Source organism: Pelobates fuscus, chromosome 12, assembly GCF_036172605.1.
Source record: "Pelobates fuscus isolate aPelFus1 chromosome 12, aPelFus1.pri, whole genome shotgun sequence".
Classification (NCBI taxonomy): domain Eukaryota; kingdom Metazoa; phylum Chordata; class Amphibia; order Anura; family Pelobatidae; genus Pelobates; species Pelobates fuscus.
In genome coordinates, this window is record NC_086328.1 from 43,044,009 (window position 1) to 43,062,884 (window position 18,876).

Genomic DNA, 18,876 nt, shown 5'->3' on the forward strand with positions numbered 1-18,876 from the left:
AGACCAAAGACAAATCCAACACAAGGGTGCAGAAATACAACTTTACCCTGATTTATCTCCGGCGACCCTAGCATACCGCAGGGCCATGCGCCCCCTCACGAGAGTGCTACAGACCAACAAAATTAGGTACCGCTGGAGCTTCCCTAATGGATTACAAATCACTACGAGCACAGGCCCCTTAACGGTGAAGAGTGAGGAAGATCTCAGAGACATTACGCGGGAACTCCAATTGCCACAGATACATATTGTCAGGGTACCTGGAGTCTCTACCGTTGAGAGAGGTAGAGACTTAGAAGGTTATCCGTCCGGACGCCATGTCTCCTCGGTCTCCCGCGGTTCACTCGGCATTGATAACGCCGGCCGCGAGGGAGTCACTTCCTTTTATAACAGAAGGACCGGAGGTAGACGTCATGACGCTAACCCGAAACATCCTGCCACTCAAATCTCGGGAGACGAATCAGGACTCGCCGGAGGCGTGTCTCCTCTCCCTAGCCAGGATACTTAACGGGGGTTCTCTCATTCACTCATTGCCCTGTCGTGGTTCTAGTCCTTCTAGTCACACAGTGCTTTGTGATTCTCTTGTCTTTTGGTTCTGACCCGGCTTTGTTATTTACTCTCCTGCCTTTCTGTATTCCTTGACCCGGCTTGTCTCTCGCTTACCTGTCTTCTGTTATCCTCGACCTCGGCTTGTCTCTGACCATTCTATTGTAGTTCTACGTTAGTCCGGCCATTCTAAGGACCGGTATACGTATCAGCTACTCTTTGTACTCTGCGTGTTGGATCCCTGACCCGATCCTGACATTACGACAGGGCCATGGATCCTGCAGGTACAAATTGTCAGCTTGGTTCTCCTGATCCTAGGTTTGACGCCATGGATCATAGGATGGATCAGATGGCTCTGGCACTACAGGCGCTGCTGTCTCGCCCTATTAATCCACCTGAGGAGAGGCGTAACACTTCTGCTTCTTCTGTGGGTTCAGGGTTAGAGGTAGCTACTGTAGGTGCTTCTTCCCGAGTTACCCCACCTGTACGTTATGCTGGTTCCCCTGAGAGGTGTCGTGGCTTTTTGAACCAGATCAGTATTCACTTCGAGCTACAGCCCCGTTCATACCCTACTGATAGGGCAAAGGTGGGATTTATTATTACCTTACTCATTGAGAGAGCTCTGAGATGGGCGAATCCGTTGTGGGAGAATGATAATCCATTAGTCTATAACTATAATTCCTTTGTAGCTGCTTTTAAAAGAACTTTTGACCCTCCTGGCAGGAAGGCCAATGCAGCCAGATTACTGTTGCGCCTTAGACAAGACAACCAAACCCTTGTGGATTATGCACTAGAGTTCAGGTCTTTGGCGGCAGAGGTAAAATGGAATGAACAGGCCTATATAGACGTATTCTTAAATGGATTATCTGATGTAATACTTGATGAGGTAGCTACTAGAGAACTTCCCGAGAATCTGGAGGACTTAATTTCCTTTGTCTCCCGTATTGACGAACGCCTAAGGGAGAGACAGAATACTCGAGATAGAACCGCTAAATCTTTCTCTAGACTAGTACCATCATTTCAAGTTGCTGAAACCAAAGATCCACAGGTTTCAGAACCTATGCAGTTAGGCCTTACTCGTCTCTCAGAGGAGGAGAGACAGTACAGGAGAAGAGAGGGACTGTGTATGTATTGTGGGTTCAGAGGTCATGTACGTTTGAGCTGTCCCAGCCGTCCGGGAAACGCTCGCACCTAAGTTTCTCTAGAGGACAGACCTTGGGTGTTTCGATTTTGTCCTCTACTCATAACTACAAAGAACATAGACTCCTGTTACCGGTCTCGTTAACTTGGGAGAAGGGAACTTTAGAAACTATGGCATTGATAGACTCCGGCGCTGCTGAGAGTTTTATCGACCAAAAGTTTCTCACTAAACACACTATCCCATCCCAGTTAAGGAAGACACCCTTGGCTGTTGAAGCCATTGATGGTAGACCTTTAGTTGAGCCTGTGATTTCCCGGGAGACCACACCTCTTTACTTAACTATTGGTATTCTACACAAGGAGGAAATATCCCTACTACTCATTTCATCCCCTTCTGTTCCCATAGTCCTGGGATATTCCTGGCTTAAGAAACATAACCCCGTTATAGATTGGAGATCAGGGGAAATAGTTTCTTGGGTCCAGAATTGTCAAGAGAGTTGTTTAAAGAAAGTGTCACCTCTTTGTAGTGTCAAACCTATTAATAACGCTACTGACTCTACCAAAGTACAGATACCGTCCTTGTATCAAGATTTAAAGGCAGTTTTTGACAAAAGAAAGGCTGATACCTTACCACCACATAGGCCTTTTGATTGCAAAATTAATTTACTTTCTGGTACCATGCCCCCCAGGGGTCATGTATATCCTTTGTCCACGAATGAGAACTTAGTTCTAGAGGAGTATATTCGTGAAAACCTAGACAAGGGGTTCATTAGAAGATCCTCCTCCCCTGCTGGGGCTGGATTTTTTTTTGTTAAAAAGAAGGATGGCTCTTTAAGACCTTGCATTGACTACCGAGGCCTTAACAAGATAACCATCAGAAATGTTTATCCGATTCCCTTGATCACCGAGCTTTTTGACCGATTAAAAAGTTCTAAAATTTTCACTAAGTTAGACCTTAGAGGTGCTTATAATTTAGTGAGAATCCACGACGGTGACGAGTGGAAAACTGCATTCAATACTCGATATGGGCACTATGAGTATACGGTAATGCCTTTTGGTCTCTGCAATGCTCCGGCAGTATTTCAGGACCTTATTAATGAGGTTCTTAGGGAGTTTCAAGATGACTGTGTAATTGTATACCTTGATGATATTCTTATACATTCCAGGGATATTGAGACTCACCACAGGCAAGTCAGGAGGGTTTTACACAAACTTCTTCAGCATGGCTTATACTGCAAACTAGAGAAATGCAGCTTTGACCAATCCCAAACTACATTTCTTGGTTATGTGATTTCTGGGGAAGGGTTTGAAATGGATCCGGAGAAGCTCCAATCCATACTAGACTGGCCTTTACCTCAGGGTCTCAAGGCTATCCAGAGATTCATTGGTTTCTCTAATTACTACAGACGTTTCATTAAGGGATACTCCTCTATCATTGCTCCCATCACTAACATGACCAAACAAGGGGCTGAGACTAAGAATTGGTCTACTGAAGCTCTTCGGGCTTTTGAGACACTCAAAGAGCTGTTTGCTTCCGCACCAATTTTAGTTCACCCTGATACTACTCTACCTTTCCTACTCGAAGTAGACGCTTCTGAGACAGGTATAGGTGCTGTTCTGTCCCAAAGGTTGGGTGTAGATAAACCACTACATCCTTGTGGATACTTTTCCAAAAAATTGTCCGGTACTGAAAGCAGATATGACATTGGTGACAGGGAACTACTAGCGGTTATAATGGCCTTGAAGGAGTGGAGACATTTATTGGAGGGTACCTTGCATCCTGTTACTATTTTGACGGATCATAAGAACTTATCCTATATTGGGGAGGCTAAACGACTATCATCTAGACAGGTTCGTTGGTCCATATTTCTCACTCACTTCAACTACGTACTCACATATAGGCCAGGTTCTAAGAATTCTAAAGCCGACGCCTTATCTCGCCAATATGAACCTGCTGCCGTATCTGAGCCGGTTTTGTCCTCTATAGTACCCAAGTGTAACATTATCGCTAACACTACTCTCAAAGTTCATTCCCCGCTACTTGATCAGATAAGGAACTTGCAGCATCTGGCACCTAGACTGACTCCGGTTTCCAGACTTTTCGTTCCCCCTGAACTTCAATTGGAGCTCTTACAGTGTCTTCACGAGAGTAAGGTGGCTGGTCATCCGGGTGTCCGCAAGACGTATTCTTTGATCTCCAAGGATTTCTGGTGGCCGTCGTTACGGAAGGATATTAAGGATTTTATCGGGGTTTGTGTGGTCTGTACTAAAACCAAACTACCGCATTCGCTTCCTTATGGCCTTCTACAACCGCTGGAGATTCCTGACAAACCTTGGTCCTGTGTGGCTATGGACTTTATTGTGGATCTACCGGTTTCTAAAAAACACACTGTTATCCTCACCGTAGTCGATAGGTTTACCAAGATGGCACATTTCGTACCTTTGCCTAAACTCCCGACTTCTCCTGAATTGGCAGAGGTCTTTGCTAAAGAGATTTTTCGTTTACATGGGATTCCTTCTGAGATCACTTCTGATAGAGGCTCCCAATTTGTTTCACGTTTTTGGAGGTCGTTCTGTTCTCAATTAGGCATCAAATTGAACTTTTCGTCCGCCTATCACCCTCAGTCTAACGGAGCTGCTGAACGAACTAACCAGAAGATTGAGCAATACTTACGTTGTTTTGTTTCCGAACACCAGGACGATTGGGTCGGTTTGATTCCTTGGGCAGAGTTTGCGCACAACAATCTTGTTTGTGACTCCACGCATTCAAGTCCCTTCTTCATGAACTATGGCTTTCATCCATCTATTCTTCCCCCGGTTTCTCCTTCCCAAGGAGTACCGTCGGTTGATGTCCATGTGGCCAACTTGAGGAAGTTGTGGGATCAGACTCGACAGATTCTTCTACACAATTCTGTACTGGTAAAGAAACATGCTGACAAACGTAGAAGGGCGGCTCCGAATTTTGTTCCAGGCGATAGAGTGTGGTTGAGCACTAGGAATATTCGTCTTAAAGTTCCTTCCATGAAGTTCGCTCCTCGTTATATTGGTCCTTACAGGATCTTGACTCGAATTAACCCAGTGGCATATCGTCTAGCTCTTCCAGCTACTTTACGCATCCCGAACTCCTTTCACGTGTCATTGTTGAAACCTCTAATCTGTAACAGATTCTCCTCCACAATCGCCCCTCCGCGCCCTGTTCAGGTGGAGGGTCAGGAGGAGTATGAGGTTAACTCCATTATTGATTCTCGTGTCTCCCGGGGACGAGTACAATATTTAGTTGACTGGAGGGGATATGGTCCTGAGGAGAGGAGTTGGGTACCACAAGAGGATGTTCATGCTCCTCGTCTTCGCAGGGCATTTCACTCCCGCTTTCCATCTCGCCCCGGCTCCTTCCGCCCGGTGGGCGTATCTGAGGGGGGGGGTACTGTCAGGGTACCTGGAGTCTCTACCGTTGAGAGAGGTAGAGACTTAGAAGGTTATCCGTCCGGACGCCATGTCTCCTCGGTCTCCCGCGGTTCACTCGGCATTGATAACGCCGGCCGCGAGGGAGTCACTTCCTTTTATAACAGAAGGACCGGAGGTAGACGTCATGACGCTAACCCGAAACATCCTGCCACTCAAATCTCGGGAGACGAATCAGGACTCGCCGGAGGCGTGTCTCCTCTCCCTAGCCAGGATACTTAACGGGGGTTCTCTCATTCACTCATTGCCCTGTCGTGGTTCTAGTCCTTCTAGTCACACAGTGCTTTGTGATTCTCTTGTCTTTTGGTTCTGACCCGGCTTTGTTATTTACTCTCCTGCCTTTCTGTATTCCTTGACCCGGCTTGTCTCTCGCTTACCTGTCTTCTGTTATCCTCGACCTCGGCTTGTCTCTGACCATTCTATTGTAGTTCTACGTTAGTCCGGCCATTCTAAGGACCGGTATACGTATCAGCTACTCTTTGTACTCTGCGTGTTGGATCCCTGACCCGATCCTGACACATATGCCTTGGCCAGACCCGATGGCCTTTTACACCTTCTCACCTGAGACACAAAACAGGCCGCAGCAACCATCGAGACCTCGGAGAACGAGACAACAAACCACGCGCCCCTCGGGCGCCAACATGTAAAGAACCGAACACTTTGAGCCCCCCAACCCGAAGTCCCCCACCGGCACCACTGACGGACTGAGTGGTCGATTCCATCTCCGGCCCGAGAAACTAGAGACTATGGACACATCAAATAGATCCCGATTTGCAGCAACTAACCACTACAAAGAGAGACAAGAGCCCCTACGATGACAAAGAAGTGGCGGAGACTGAGCGCACAACGTGAGCTCCACTATTCAGTGGAGCAGGGTAACCTATCGGACTAAAAGAGCACTAAAGGGGTTCCCACCTGGGGGGTGAGGGGTGGCGGGATGGGAACGTAATCACTGTTATTCATTTATCATCATATCAAATGTGCTGTTTAATAAGATCTGAGGGGGGCCCTCCGCACTGATGGGGTTCCCACTTGGCGGGAGGGGGGTAGCGGGATGGGAACGTAACCACTGTTATTTCTTATTATAACAAATGTGCTGTTTAATGTGAACTGAGGGGGGCCCTTCGGCCGGCTGGGCCCGGCCGCTGTCACCCACCTGCCCTGTGACGAACTTCGGGGAGCAGGCGGGCGGTGGCGCCGGCGGGGCCCACCTGGGGCGGGGACCCCAACCAACAGGGGTGCCTGAGAGGCAATAGTCGGGAGGAAACCACTAGGCCCGGAACCGCCAGCACGGCGGACGCCACGGGGTGCGGGGGAGGCGGGAACCTGGGCCCTGGGGAGCCCGCTACCCTAGCTAAGTCCAAAACGCTCATAGTGAGCCTAACACTATAGGGGATAGATTCAAGGGGAATAGAACTGACCCAGAACTGACCCCAACCCCGGGGGCCCTAGCACTTAATCAGGACCTATGCACACGGCCCGAAGGAAAAGGGATCTAGACACTACACACCAGCTAGCTTAGCCGGGGGGACAAAAAGGGAGAGGGAAAGAGACACGTTTGATGTTTTTCCTTTTAAAATGTTTGAACTGCCAGTTAATCGTATATACTTGATGTGATGAATAATTCACTGTTAATAATGTTGTTTATGCCACACCTAACAGTAGCGACCGGACATAATACACACGCGAGATGACCAACACGCACAAACCCATGGAAAGACACACCATGAGACGGGGAAGACGAACACATCCCATCATACCACCTCATAAGAGCCGCACAGGGACACCTGGAGACATGTCACTAAGACGCCGACACTGACGCCCGGACACCCGACCTACGCCTAGTAGGAGAGACGCCGACCAAACGGTGAGCAACCCACGTGCACCACTGGTGGTGCCGCGGACTGTGACTCCCCGACGTCTACACCTAGCGGTCGCGAGACCGAGACGCAACCTACACGTTATCCTACCCCCCCCTTGTATACCCTGCTACCACCCTTACTGGACACCGGACGCCCCCACCGACCGAGACGCACGACCTACTTTTGAACCGCCCATATAGCAGGGACTAGGAACTAGAAGTGCCACCCACCCGAGACACACAGGACGATAGACATGGCCCTGACACCAGCTCCCCTACACGTAATCACTATCAATGCGAAGGGACTCAACAAACCAGAGAAAAGATCCGGGGCGCTGAGGGACTTTCACGAGCGGAGGGCCTCAGTAGTTATGATACAGGAAACCCATTTCAAGAAAGGGGCTAGACCCAAACTGACTAATCACCGCTACACACAAGGCTACTACAGTGATTATCACGGGGGAAAGGCTAGGGGAACAGCGATACTACTTCACAAGAGCGTGCCGTTCCAGGGGGGAGAATGCATGACAGATGACGAGGGCAGATACTTGTTCCTCAAAGGGAAAATAGCAGAGCGACAATACACGTTCGCGACGGTATATACCCCCAACACACGACACTACCGCTTCCTCAAGCAAACACTCCGTAAACTCATGGAGTTTAGAGAGGGAACCCTCATACTGGGAGGGGACTTCAACATGGCATTAGACCCAACATGGGACACATCGTCAGGCACCTCCCACATTCCCACGCAACAACGGCAAAACATTAAAGCGTTACTACGCAGTCACCGCCTGGTTGACTGCTGGAGAGCCCATCATCCAGATACAAGAGATTACACCTTCTTTTCCCCCCCACACAACTCATACTCCCGAATAGACCACATATACACTACACACTACGATCTCTCACTGGTCACCGAAGCCACGATTGGAACGGCGACGTGGTCAGACCACGCGCCAGTCACCCTCAAACTAAAATCACCACTTTTTCGCCCCACTACCCCGAAATGGAGATTAAACGAATACCTTCTTACTAATCCGGAGGTCGTAACCCTCATAGGCCACAAAATCAGAGACTACCTATCCCTCAATACAGCCGAACATACATCCCCGACAGTACGATGGGAAGCGCACAAATCAGTAATAAGGGGACACTACATCCAACAAGGGGCGATCATAAAGAAACAAACTGAATTAAGACTAGCAAGCCTCCTAGAGGAAATACACCACATAGACGACCAAAACAAACTCGACCCGAACCACACACTCCAATCCCGACTCCTACAATTGAGGAGAGATTTAGCCACGTTAATCCACTCTAAATACCATAGAGATGCCGCTAGACATAAAGCCTTCTTTACCCTACACGGGAACAAGAGCGGCAGGCTTCTGGCTGCTATGCTGCGGAAACGAAGGCAACACACGTACATTGACAAGATCAGAGATAAGAAGGGTACCCTACACCGCCTCCCATCGGACATCATGAACGCAATCCGCGCATACTACACGGAGCTATACACACTCCCGCAACCACAGACCGAACCAGCGAAGGCCCGCCTTCACCACTCGATTCAAACATACTTGACAAAGTACCCAATGCCGACCCTAGACGCAGAAACCGCCGATGTGCTTGACGAACCCATCACAATAGAGGAGCTGTCGGCAGCAGTTAAAAGCACCAAACCCGGTAAAAGCCCAGGGCCGGACGGCCTGCCGGTGAAATACTATAAGACGTACGCGGAGGAGCTACTTCCACCAATGGTGGAAGCGTTCAACGCAGTGAGGGAAGGGGAACATATCCCCAAGCAAGCCCTGACGGCCCACATAACTGTCATACCCAAGGACGGCAAAGACAGGGAATATTGTGGGAACTATAGACCAATTTCGCTAATTAACTGCGACGTCAAACTCCTGGCTAAGGTCCTCGCCTCGCGCCTCACGAAGCACATCCCATCTCTGATCCATCCTGATCAGGTGGGGTTTGTGACGGGGCGCGAGGCCCGCGACAACACCATCAGGGCACTTACCCTTATGCACGGCAACGGGAAGGCGATCGGAGGCCTTCTCCTGCTGTCCACAGACGCGGAGAAGGCCTTCGATAGAGTAAGATGGGAGTACCTCTTTGAAACGCTCGCCCACATGGGACTGGGCCCCTACTTAAGACAATGGATAGAGGCACTATATCGAGAACCTACTGCCCAGGTACTAGTCAACGGGGCGCTAACTAATGCCTTCACCATCCACAATGGCACCAGACAGGGGTGTCCCCTGTCGCCGCTCCTATTCGCTCTGGCCCTGGAGCCATTCCTCACACACATCAGACACAACGCAGACGTGACAGGCCTGACGACGGGCCCGGTACACCATAAGGTAGCGGCATATGCCGACGACCTGCTTTTCGTGGTGACCAACCCAGTAATTACCCTACCGAATATAATGAAAGAACTACAAATATTTGGGGACATATCCAATATGAAAATTAACTACGGAAAATCGTACATCCTAAACGTTAGCGTACCCCACACGAGAGCGGAATCCCTGAGACGCAGCCTTCCCTTTCAATGGGCCGAAAACAAGATTAAATATCTAGGAATTTGGCTGACCAAACGCACGGGAGACCTGTTCAGAGACAACTTCACGGTCATACTACAGACATTCCAGCGGGACATGAGGGAATGGTCATATCCCCATATCTCGTGGCTAGGGAGAGTACAGGTCATAAAAATGAACTTCCTCCCGCGCCTCCTGTACCTTCTCCAGGCCATCCCCATTGTAATTCCGAGACCCTTCTTTATAACACTCAGAAAGGAGATGACCAGGTACATATGGGGCGGGGGGAAACCCAGAATAAAATTCTCCACACTGACCAGACCTAAGGACAAAGGGGGATTAGCCCTCCCAGATTTTCAGCTATACTATGTGGCCACGCACCTACAGAGGGTTGTAGAATGGTCCAAGGACGGGGTAAATAAACTGTGGAAAACGGTAGAGGAGACGGAGGCAGGTAGACCAATCACAGGACTCCCATGGAGTCGTGACCCGACGGAAGGACATGACATGTCCATATACACGAAAAACACCCTGGGGGTATGGCGGAAGGTCAAGCGACAGGGAAACCTTTCACCCTACCCCTCCCCCCTTATGCCACTGACACATAATGAGGACTTCCCCCCAGGACTAGACCCACGAGCCCTCAGAGATATCATCCCGAACACGTCCCCACGATTGCATCACACCCTCCAGGGAGGGACCTGCAAACGGCTAACGGACATGCTAGAGGAAACACCCCCAACATTTATGCATCGTTTTCGCTATGCCCAACTTATAAACTACATACACACCCTACCACAGGGACCAGCACTCACCAGGGAATACACCACAATAGAGAGGATCAGCGCGCACCCAGACCCACTCCCACACGGGATATCCTCCTTGTACTCCATGTTACAGTCGGAACTCCCGACTGAGTCGCCCCGTTTCATGGGTAAATGGGAAGCAACCCTAGGTATCACACTCACGGAAGCGGACTGGGAATCAATATGCTACCTCACACACCATTGTTCCACACACAGTAAAACGCAGGAAACGGCCTACAAACTCCTGACGCACTGGTACAAGACGCCACACCTCCTACACCAAATGAACCCAAGCCTATCCAGTCTGTGCTGGAGATGCGGAAGGGAAGAAGGCACACTGAAACATATCTGGTGGGACTGTGCACTGGTCACCCCGTACTGGCGGGGAATACACAAGATGCTAGGGAAATTCACAGAACGACCACCCCCCCTGGAACCGGCAGCGATGCTCTTACACCATACACCAGTTCCCCACTCCAAATATAAAAAATCCATGACTATCAGAATACTAAATGTAGCCAAACGAGTTCTCCCTCAATACTGGAAGAAACCTGTGACACCATCAATGCTGTCCTGGTTCAACCAAATGGAGGAACTAAGGACAATTGAGGAACTGACAATGACGACAAACACTACCCCGACGACATACACTGACATATGGACATACTGGATCCTAGAGACGGCAAGACCGAAATTCCAACTAGATCTTAGGACAATCACTGATGCCCACCTCCCAACCACTTGATAGAACACGGAAACTGAACACCCAAGGCGACAGAAGACTACTGACAGAGGACCAACCCGACCACCCCACCCCCTCCTGCTTACCTTTCCCCAATTCCCAAAGAGAAAGCACCGGTAGACCCCACTTGACTCTAAAACCATACAGTAGGCCAATGTTACCCGACATAAAGACACCCTAGCGGCCACTTGAAAGCTGTAGACAACTAGAGACTACACCCCTAGACAATTAAGGGTAGGACATAGGGTGGAACCCACCAAGTTCAATCAGCTGGGACATGACCTACTTAACTCAGCATTCTACTGTTAAGGATAGAGGGGGTAGAATCTTAAAATTATAGGATGTTGAAATTTACACTTGAAACTTAAATGTGAACACATACGACATCAGTTGAGAGCCACACGGCTCACGACCACTATACATATCTGAAGTCGTACATGGCAACAATTGGACCTGCGCATCCACGAACCTCCAAAAAAAAAAAAAAAATACAAAACACAAAGAGACCTGCGAGTCTCACCTTCACGACTGATACTGAACAATGACTCCATAAAATCAATACTATCGACAAGAACAAGCGGGACCTGCGAGTCCATATGGTTTATTGGGGCCTGCGAGCCCACTTGCAAATACTTTCTGTTACTATTCCCAGGGACCTGCGAGTCCCATTACTTCTTGCCTATTTCTTGTTGGAATGACAATGCAAATACGTTAATAAAAATCAAATTTACAAAAAAAAAAAAAAAACGTTCTACTTGCATCGCTCAACTTCCTATAACCAGTTCATTTCTCTGATGGACGAGGTCCGTATATAGCATCACTGGTTGCATCGCAATATGGAAGCCTGGAATGGGAGAGCGATCTTCGGATCACAACCAGATTTCATCCTAGAGTCAGATGCCAGTCTTTTGGGTTGGGCAGCGACTATTCCAAGCTTTTAACCAGAGGCCTCTAGTCCCCTTTCTATACAGACACTCCATATCAATTGTCTCAAAATCCTTGCAGGATCTTTTGCAATCTGCAATTTTGCTAAAGATGCCTTCAGTTGTTCCCTAGTGTTAAGGATGGCCAATTTTTTAGCAGTACGTTATGTGAACCGGCTCGGGGAAATCAGAGTTAAATTACTTTCCAACCCCATGAAAGACCTTTACAAGTTCTGCCTTTCGATTCAAGCAGAATTTCTCCCGGACCAGACAATCTGGTTGCAGATTGGTTTTGCTGTCATTGGAGGTACGTCAGTGATTGGCAACTGGATCCTCTCCTATTCCATCACATTCATCTCCTACGGGGACCCCTCACATTGGATCTCTTTGTGTCCCGTCTGAATTGACAAACGGACGTCTTCTTCAGCTGGCTCCCGGACCCCGTGTCCTCAGCAGTCAATGCATTCCTATGGCAGGAGGGCAGCTTCTGCATTTCCCCCATTGTCAAGGGACCCTTCACCTGGTCAGAACTCAGAGAGTCCAGATAGTCATCTTAACTCCGTTATGGAGAGCCCAGACTTGGTTTCCCACTCTCCTGGAACTCTCTGTAGAGTATCCCTTTCTCCTACCTCAAACTATCGATATCCTCCAGAATCCAGTAGGTGACTGTCACCTACTGGTGACTGTCACCTACTGGTCTTAGAGGGCCATCTCCACCTCGTGGCTTGGACTGCTTCAAGGGATCATGGCATGTCACGGGACTTTCGAGCACAGCTCCATCATTCTTATGGGATTCAAGGACCCCCAGGATCTAGATGAACCTACCTCTCCACATGGCGGATTTGGGTAGGCTGGTGTTTGGAAAGGAACACTGATCCTGTTTCAGCACCTCTTACATTAATATTGAACTTCTTATCCTTTCTCTTTGATTAGGGCAAATCGTACAGATCAATCAATGTATTTCGATCTGCCATTTCTGCAGCTCATGATACTATTGATAATTTGCCGATAGGGAGACATCCCTCTGTTTGTAGACTTCTACTGGGGATACGGTTGACTAGACCCCCTACTACAAGATATTCCACTTTCTAGGATGTCTCTCAAGTTTTCTCCTTGTTCGAAATCTGGCCTTCTAATGAGGCCTTATCCCTACACCAACTTTCTGCAAAACTGGCCCTGCTTTTGTGCTTTGTGTCTTTTCGCAAAGTTTCTGACGTTCAGGCCTTTGACTCTAACACAGTGGTTTTCTCACCAGACAAGTCAGATTTACCATTACCAGATGTACAAATATGAATTCCTCATCCGTTTTCTACCTTTACTTCCTGGACAGACCATCTCTCTGCGTTGCCAGTTGTCCCCGTCAATACGTTGACTGCACAACTAATCTACGTTCTCCTTCTGGACCACTGCTCATTTCTTATGTTAGACCGCACAAACCAGTCTCCTCTTCCAGGATTGGTTAAAATTACAAAAATAAGTGCTCTCTATCTGTAAATGAAGCTGCAGTTCACCAACAAGGTGTTCCCTCAACCTTTTGCAAAACAAGACAAATATATATAAAAAGGTGAACAGCGCTAGCGGTATCCACATATATACATATATTACATACGTAATTGGAGATACTTCTCGGTGGTATAGCTTAAAAGAAAAATTAAAATACAATAATAGTGCAATATATTTTGATGGTATAGTGGGTGATGGAGGAATATATAATTCTCACTCACACTTTGAAGAGCTTTATAAGCTCAATGTCAAGGGCCTGGACAGAATAATCCCCGTCTGTGGATTTCTTGGTGTGCAGTCTTCTAGGTGAACTTATAGGTATGAATATTCGTGGTATATAGAACGAAAAAATACAAAAAAAAACAATGGTATAGATAGTAGGTATATGTATAACACAAATAAAAGAGAACCTACTTACATAGACAAGAGCAATGGACCTGCTCTAGTTTAACCCCTTAAGGACCAAACTTCTGGAATAAAAGGGAATCATGACATGTCACACATGTCATGTGTCCTTAAGGGGTTAAACAGCTTCAGGTGGAACAATCCCCACCTAAGGATGTACTGGACCCAAATGTAGCAGCAGCAAGATGGAGTAGGAAGTAGGACTAAGATAGACTGGGTAATATAAAAATGTATATACTTTATTTTAACAAATATTTAAAAGTGAATAACAAATATATAAAATACCAGTCAGAATAAAAAATAAGAGTCCGTGGTTCTTCCTCACTTAACGCGTTTCGCCATGGCTTTTTCAAAAGTGCATGCCTGCTGCAGGGGGTCCTCTCGGTTATAAATCTTCTGTAATTGTTGAAATGGATTCCGGTGTGCAAATTGCGTCACTTCCGGTTTTGTCGCGATGACGCGGACGGAAGTTCTTCAGGCGCCATTTTGGATATGGGCAAAAAGTCTGTGAGTGCCCACAAAACGGCACCTACTATCTATACCATTGGTTTTTTTTTGTATTTTTTCGTTCTATATACCACGAATATTCATACCTATAAGTTCACCTAGAAGACTGCACACCAAGAAATCCACAGACGGGGATTATTCCGTCCAGGCCCTTGACATTGAGCTTATAAAGCTCTTCAAAGTGTGAGTGAGAATTATATATTCCTCCATCATCCACTATACCATCAAAATATATTGCACTATTATTGTATTTTGTTTTTTCTTTTAAGCTTACCACCGAGAAGTATCTCCAATTACGTATGTAATATATATATATATATATATATATATATATATATATATATATGTGTGTATACCGCTAGCGCTATTCACCTTTTTCTATATATTCCTCTTCCAGGATTGCATGCTAGATCAGATGGTTGCTCACTAATGCAGGAATTTACCAATCTTTTGGTGCTCATTCAGTTAGAGGTGAGGCCGCACCATTTCGTGCGGGTAGTTCTCGGTCTGATATTTTATCTTCCGCAGACTGGTCCAGAGAATCCATCCATCGGACCTTTTATTTCAAACCTATGACACACGCTGCTTTTTATATTATAGAAGAGCATTAAAAAAGCAAATATGAAGCCTCTTGTCTTGCCATAAAATTAGGGATAATTTTAGCTTTAGGGACTGAATAATCTAAATTTTATTAAAGACAGGAGGCAAATATTTTCCCGCCCTTACAATACTTTCTCCCACCCTTCAAGGTAAGTCTAAGACTCCCATATTTATTTGTCCACTCCAGATTACGAGGTTAGTCGTATACCAGTTGTGGTTATATCATACGCTATTACTGTGTGGACAATAGTTCAGTTGTGAGATTGTTTAATATAACTGAAGCTAAGATTTAAATTCAAGTTATCTTAAAATTACATGTGAATATTTAATTTCTCTTAACCATGAGACTATACTTCCACAGTTCTGGTTGACTTCATGAGGATCTACTGTTCGTTGATAGTTTTGTGTACAAGGTTGATGCTACTACAGTTCGGCAGCATCAAGAAAGAGGAATTGGGAGGAGTCTGATGGCACTGTATATTACTGATATACACTCTGGTTGAATTTTTTTACACTAATGTTAACTGTTTGTATGCTGCTGCGAGTTTCAGTAATGAAAGATAATCAAATATTCGTCTCCTGTCTTTAATAAAATTTTGATTATTCAGTCACTAGAATAATCTCAAAGTTTTACTGGAACCACTTTTTTTTGTGAATGTCAAAGTGCAGCATGTAGATATTATGATAATATCCGGTAAATAACACAAGTATAATTCTACCATGGAAATTCTGTATCGCTAATATAATATAAATGACCATATGTCAATCTCAAATAATAGATTTTGGATATAGAGTCAAGAAATAATGGAAGCTTATATTTGCTAGGTATATAAATACATGAATATATATTTACACTTAAAATGGTGCTGGGTAAAAGGCATGCTTTTAAAGTCCTTGTTAAATACTAGAGCATCATTAAACCATTGCTAAAAACGCTGGAATAAATTTTATGGGAGGTTTAGGACTGGCATAGCCTTTTAGGACAGTGGGATTGTGGTTTGGGTAGTGCTAGGGGAATTTATGATTATTCCTATTAAATCTACGGCATGGGTTACACTGATACACCATTCGCGTTATGTTTGCACAGGTTTATTCTTGGCGCAGTTGTATGAATACAGTGTAATTTAAAACCTATTTAGTATATACTTTTTTAAAGTTCATTTTTTTAAAGTGAATATTTGTTAGACTTAAGTACTTTTGTATATAATTACAATATGCAAACAAGACAATTGGAAATAATTCAAGGGTCTCGCACGTCTGATAATAAAGGGTTGACGGCTCTCTTACTTCACCGCTCAAGATCAATACCTCTTCATTGCTGTCAGCAAATATTAAAACAAAGCCTACAATGAATATGTCAAACATGTCAAATAACTTGAGAATGTAACATCTATGTAAACGAATGTATATAGTATTGCTGTCGTTCACAGTTTTAACCTATTTACTGTATCATAAAATGGATTTGTCTAATTAATGACATTAGTCCTTGTATGCATGCATAATTCATATTCATTGATAAGGTTGCCGCAAATGGATACCTTTTGGAAGAAAAATGATCCTATTAGTGTGAGTTTTAGCCAAATCAAGGCTGACATAGCCTGGTCCATTGTAGGCTTATCGCAAGCTTTCTTAATTGTCATAAGCATTCTAAATTGATTATTCTTGCATTAGCATGAGACATTTCATTCATCAACGCATTGCTTTAAAGGAAATTTGTCTAATGGGGATGGTATCTGCATTAAATACTTGTTGATGGTTCATTTTTCCATAGTTGCTAGAGGGGCTGATAGTATTAACTCATAAGAGCTGGATATAGAAAAAACAGATAATATAAATAAATATTTTATGAAATCTTGGTACATATTATTTACATATAATGGCACACATTAATCTGAACTACTGTAAATAGTGTTTTGATGTATTTATGTATACTCATTTAAAATATTAATATTGTATTTTTTGAGTTTTTTAAAATTATTTTCTTGATGTTCAAGGATGCATACGCTAATGACTTCCACTGTACATTTGCACTTGCGCTGAGGTGTTGATGTAACATAGCTCATCAGCAGAAAGGTGATCTAGAATCTGAAATTATTTGATATTTTATTAGTTAATCTTCAGAGAAACCACAACATTTTTTTTAATAGAAACATATAGGGAAGAATACAAACAATGCTGAGATTTAATGCAAGACAACAGTATTTATACAGTGAGGGGAAAAAGTATTTGATCCCCTGCTGATTTTGAACATTTGCCCACTGACAAAGAAATGATCAGTCTATAATTTTAATCATAGGTATGTTTTTTTATTTTATTGTTTTTTTAATATAAATATGTAACAGAAACATTCAATTGCATATATTCAAGTGTAGTCTACACAGTTAAAGTACATAATAAAACTCAAAATATAATGACATTTATGTAGTGTTATTAGTGGTTAAATTACTATATATTCTAATAAGAAATCGTTAAAGATGAATTAAAATCTTAGCAAGCGCTAGGGAATCTGTTGGCGCTATATAAATGGCAATAATAATAATCATAGTCAAAGAAAGACTAACATAAATGCAAATACATTTTTTTTTTTAGAAAACAGACACCTGTGGAGGGTTTGGAGGACTCTTCTAATCCCGTCCCAAGAACAATATTTTAAAATACGAGCTAAACAAATTTTATGTATTTTAAATAGGGGATCAACCTACATAGCAATGTCAGGTATGTATGGGAGCAAAATTAATTCTTTATAATATGCAAACCTCCCATATCTTATTGTATTTTGTTATATTTCCATCATTATACTATACTGCTTTTTCCATTACCCCTTAGTAATTGATCTGTGCTCTTATTTCTTCTATACTGGGAGATTCCTCCTTTCTCCAATATCTAGCTATACATACTTTCACCGCCATTAAAATATGAACAACTAGATTTAACAATGGCCTAGATAGATAAGAAAGGTCAAGGTGGAAAAGAAATCGTTCTAAAGTTAAAGTAATATAAATTTTCAGATGTGTAAAGATTTCTGTAACTTTCAATTTCAGATGATCTAGTTTAAGACAGTCACACCAAATATGCTTTAATGAACCAACATTCCTATTACATCTCCAACAAAGATTAGAAGTATTTGGTTGAAATTTACATAAGCACCATATACCATATACCATCTGTGTATCATTTTAACCCTTTAAGGACCAAACTTCTGGAATAAAAGGGAATCATGTGTCCTTAAGGGGTTAAAAAAAGGTCTCCTGTATGTTCAAACAATGGATAGATTTCCCAATCATTTTAAAAGAGTTTTTCCAAATCTGGAAAGAAAATGTTTTGTCAATGTATTTTTCCCATTCTTTAATAGATTTTGTTTTCACATTTTGATTTTGGGAATAAACCACTTTCCTAATCTTAGTAGATATATCTTTCCGAAATCTCTAAGAAGGAGCTTATCTAGAGGTGAATCATTTTATACTAAAACGTTGCGTAAGAAATCTTCTATTCTTACATATGTATATAGTTCTGTAATATCAAGATTTGATCTTATTTGTAGATCTAAAAACTTACAGATTTTACCAGAATAGTAAATATATTTTATTCTCACTAATCCTGCGTCTGACCAACCTGTCAGATTCAAATCTTGAATAGATAGTTTCAAAGCTTTCAGTGGAGTATTCTTACATAGTTGGTTGTATGTAAAAAAAAAAAAAAAAAAAAAGTTTCTTTATTGGCTCTACAGAGTAAAAGACTTATTAATAACATTAATAACTAGGTTGTCAATCTTCAAATTCCTAAAGATATTTTTATCTATCCAAAAAAGATATAGCAGATATAGAAAAGGATC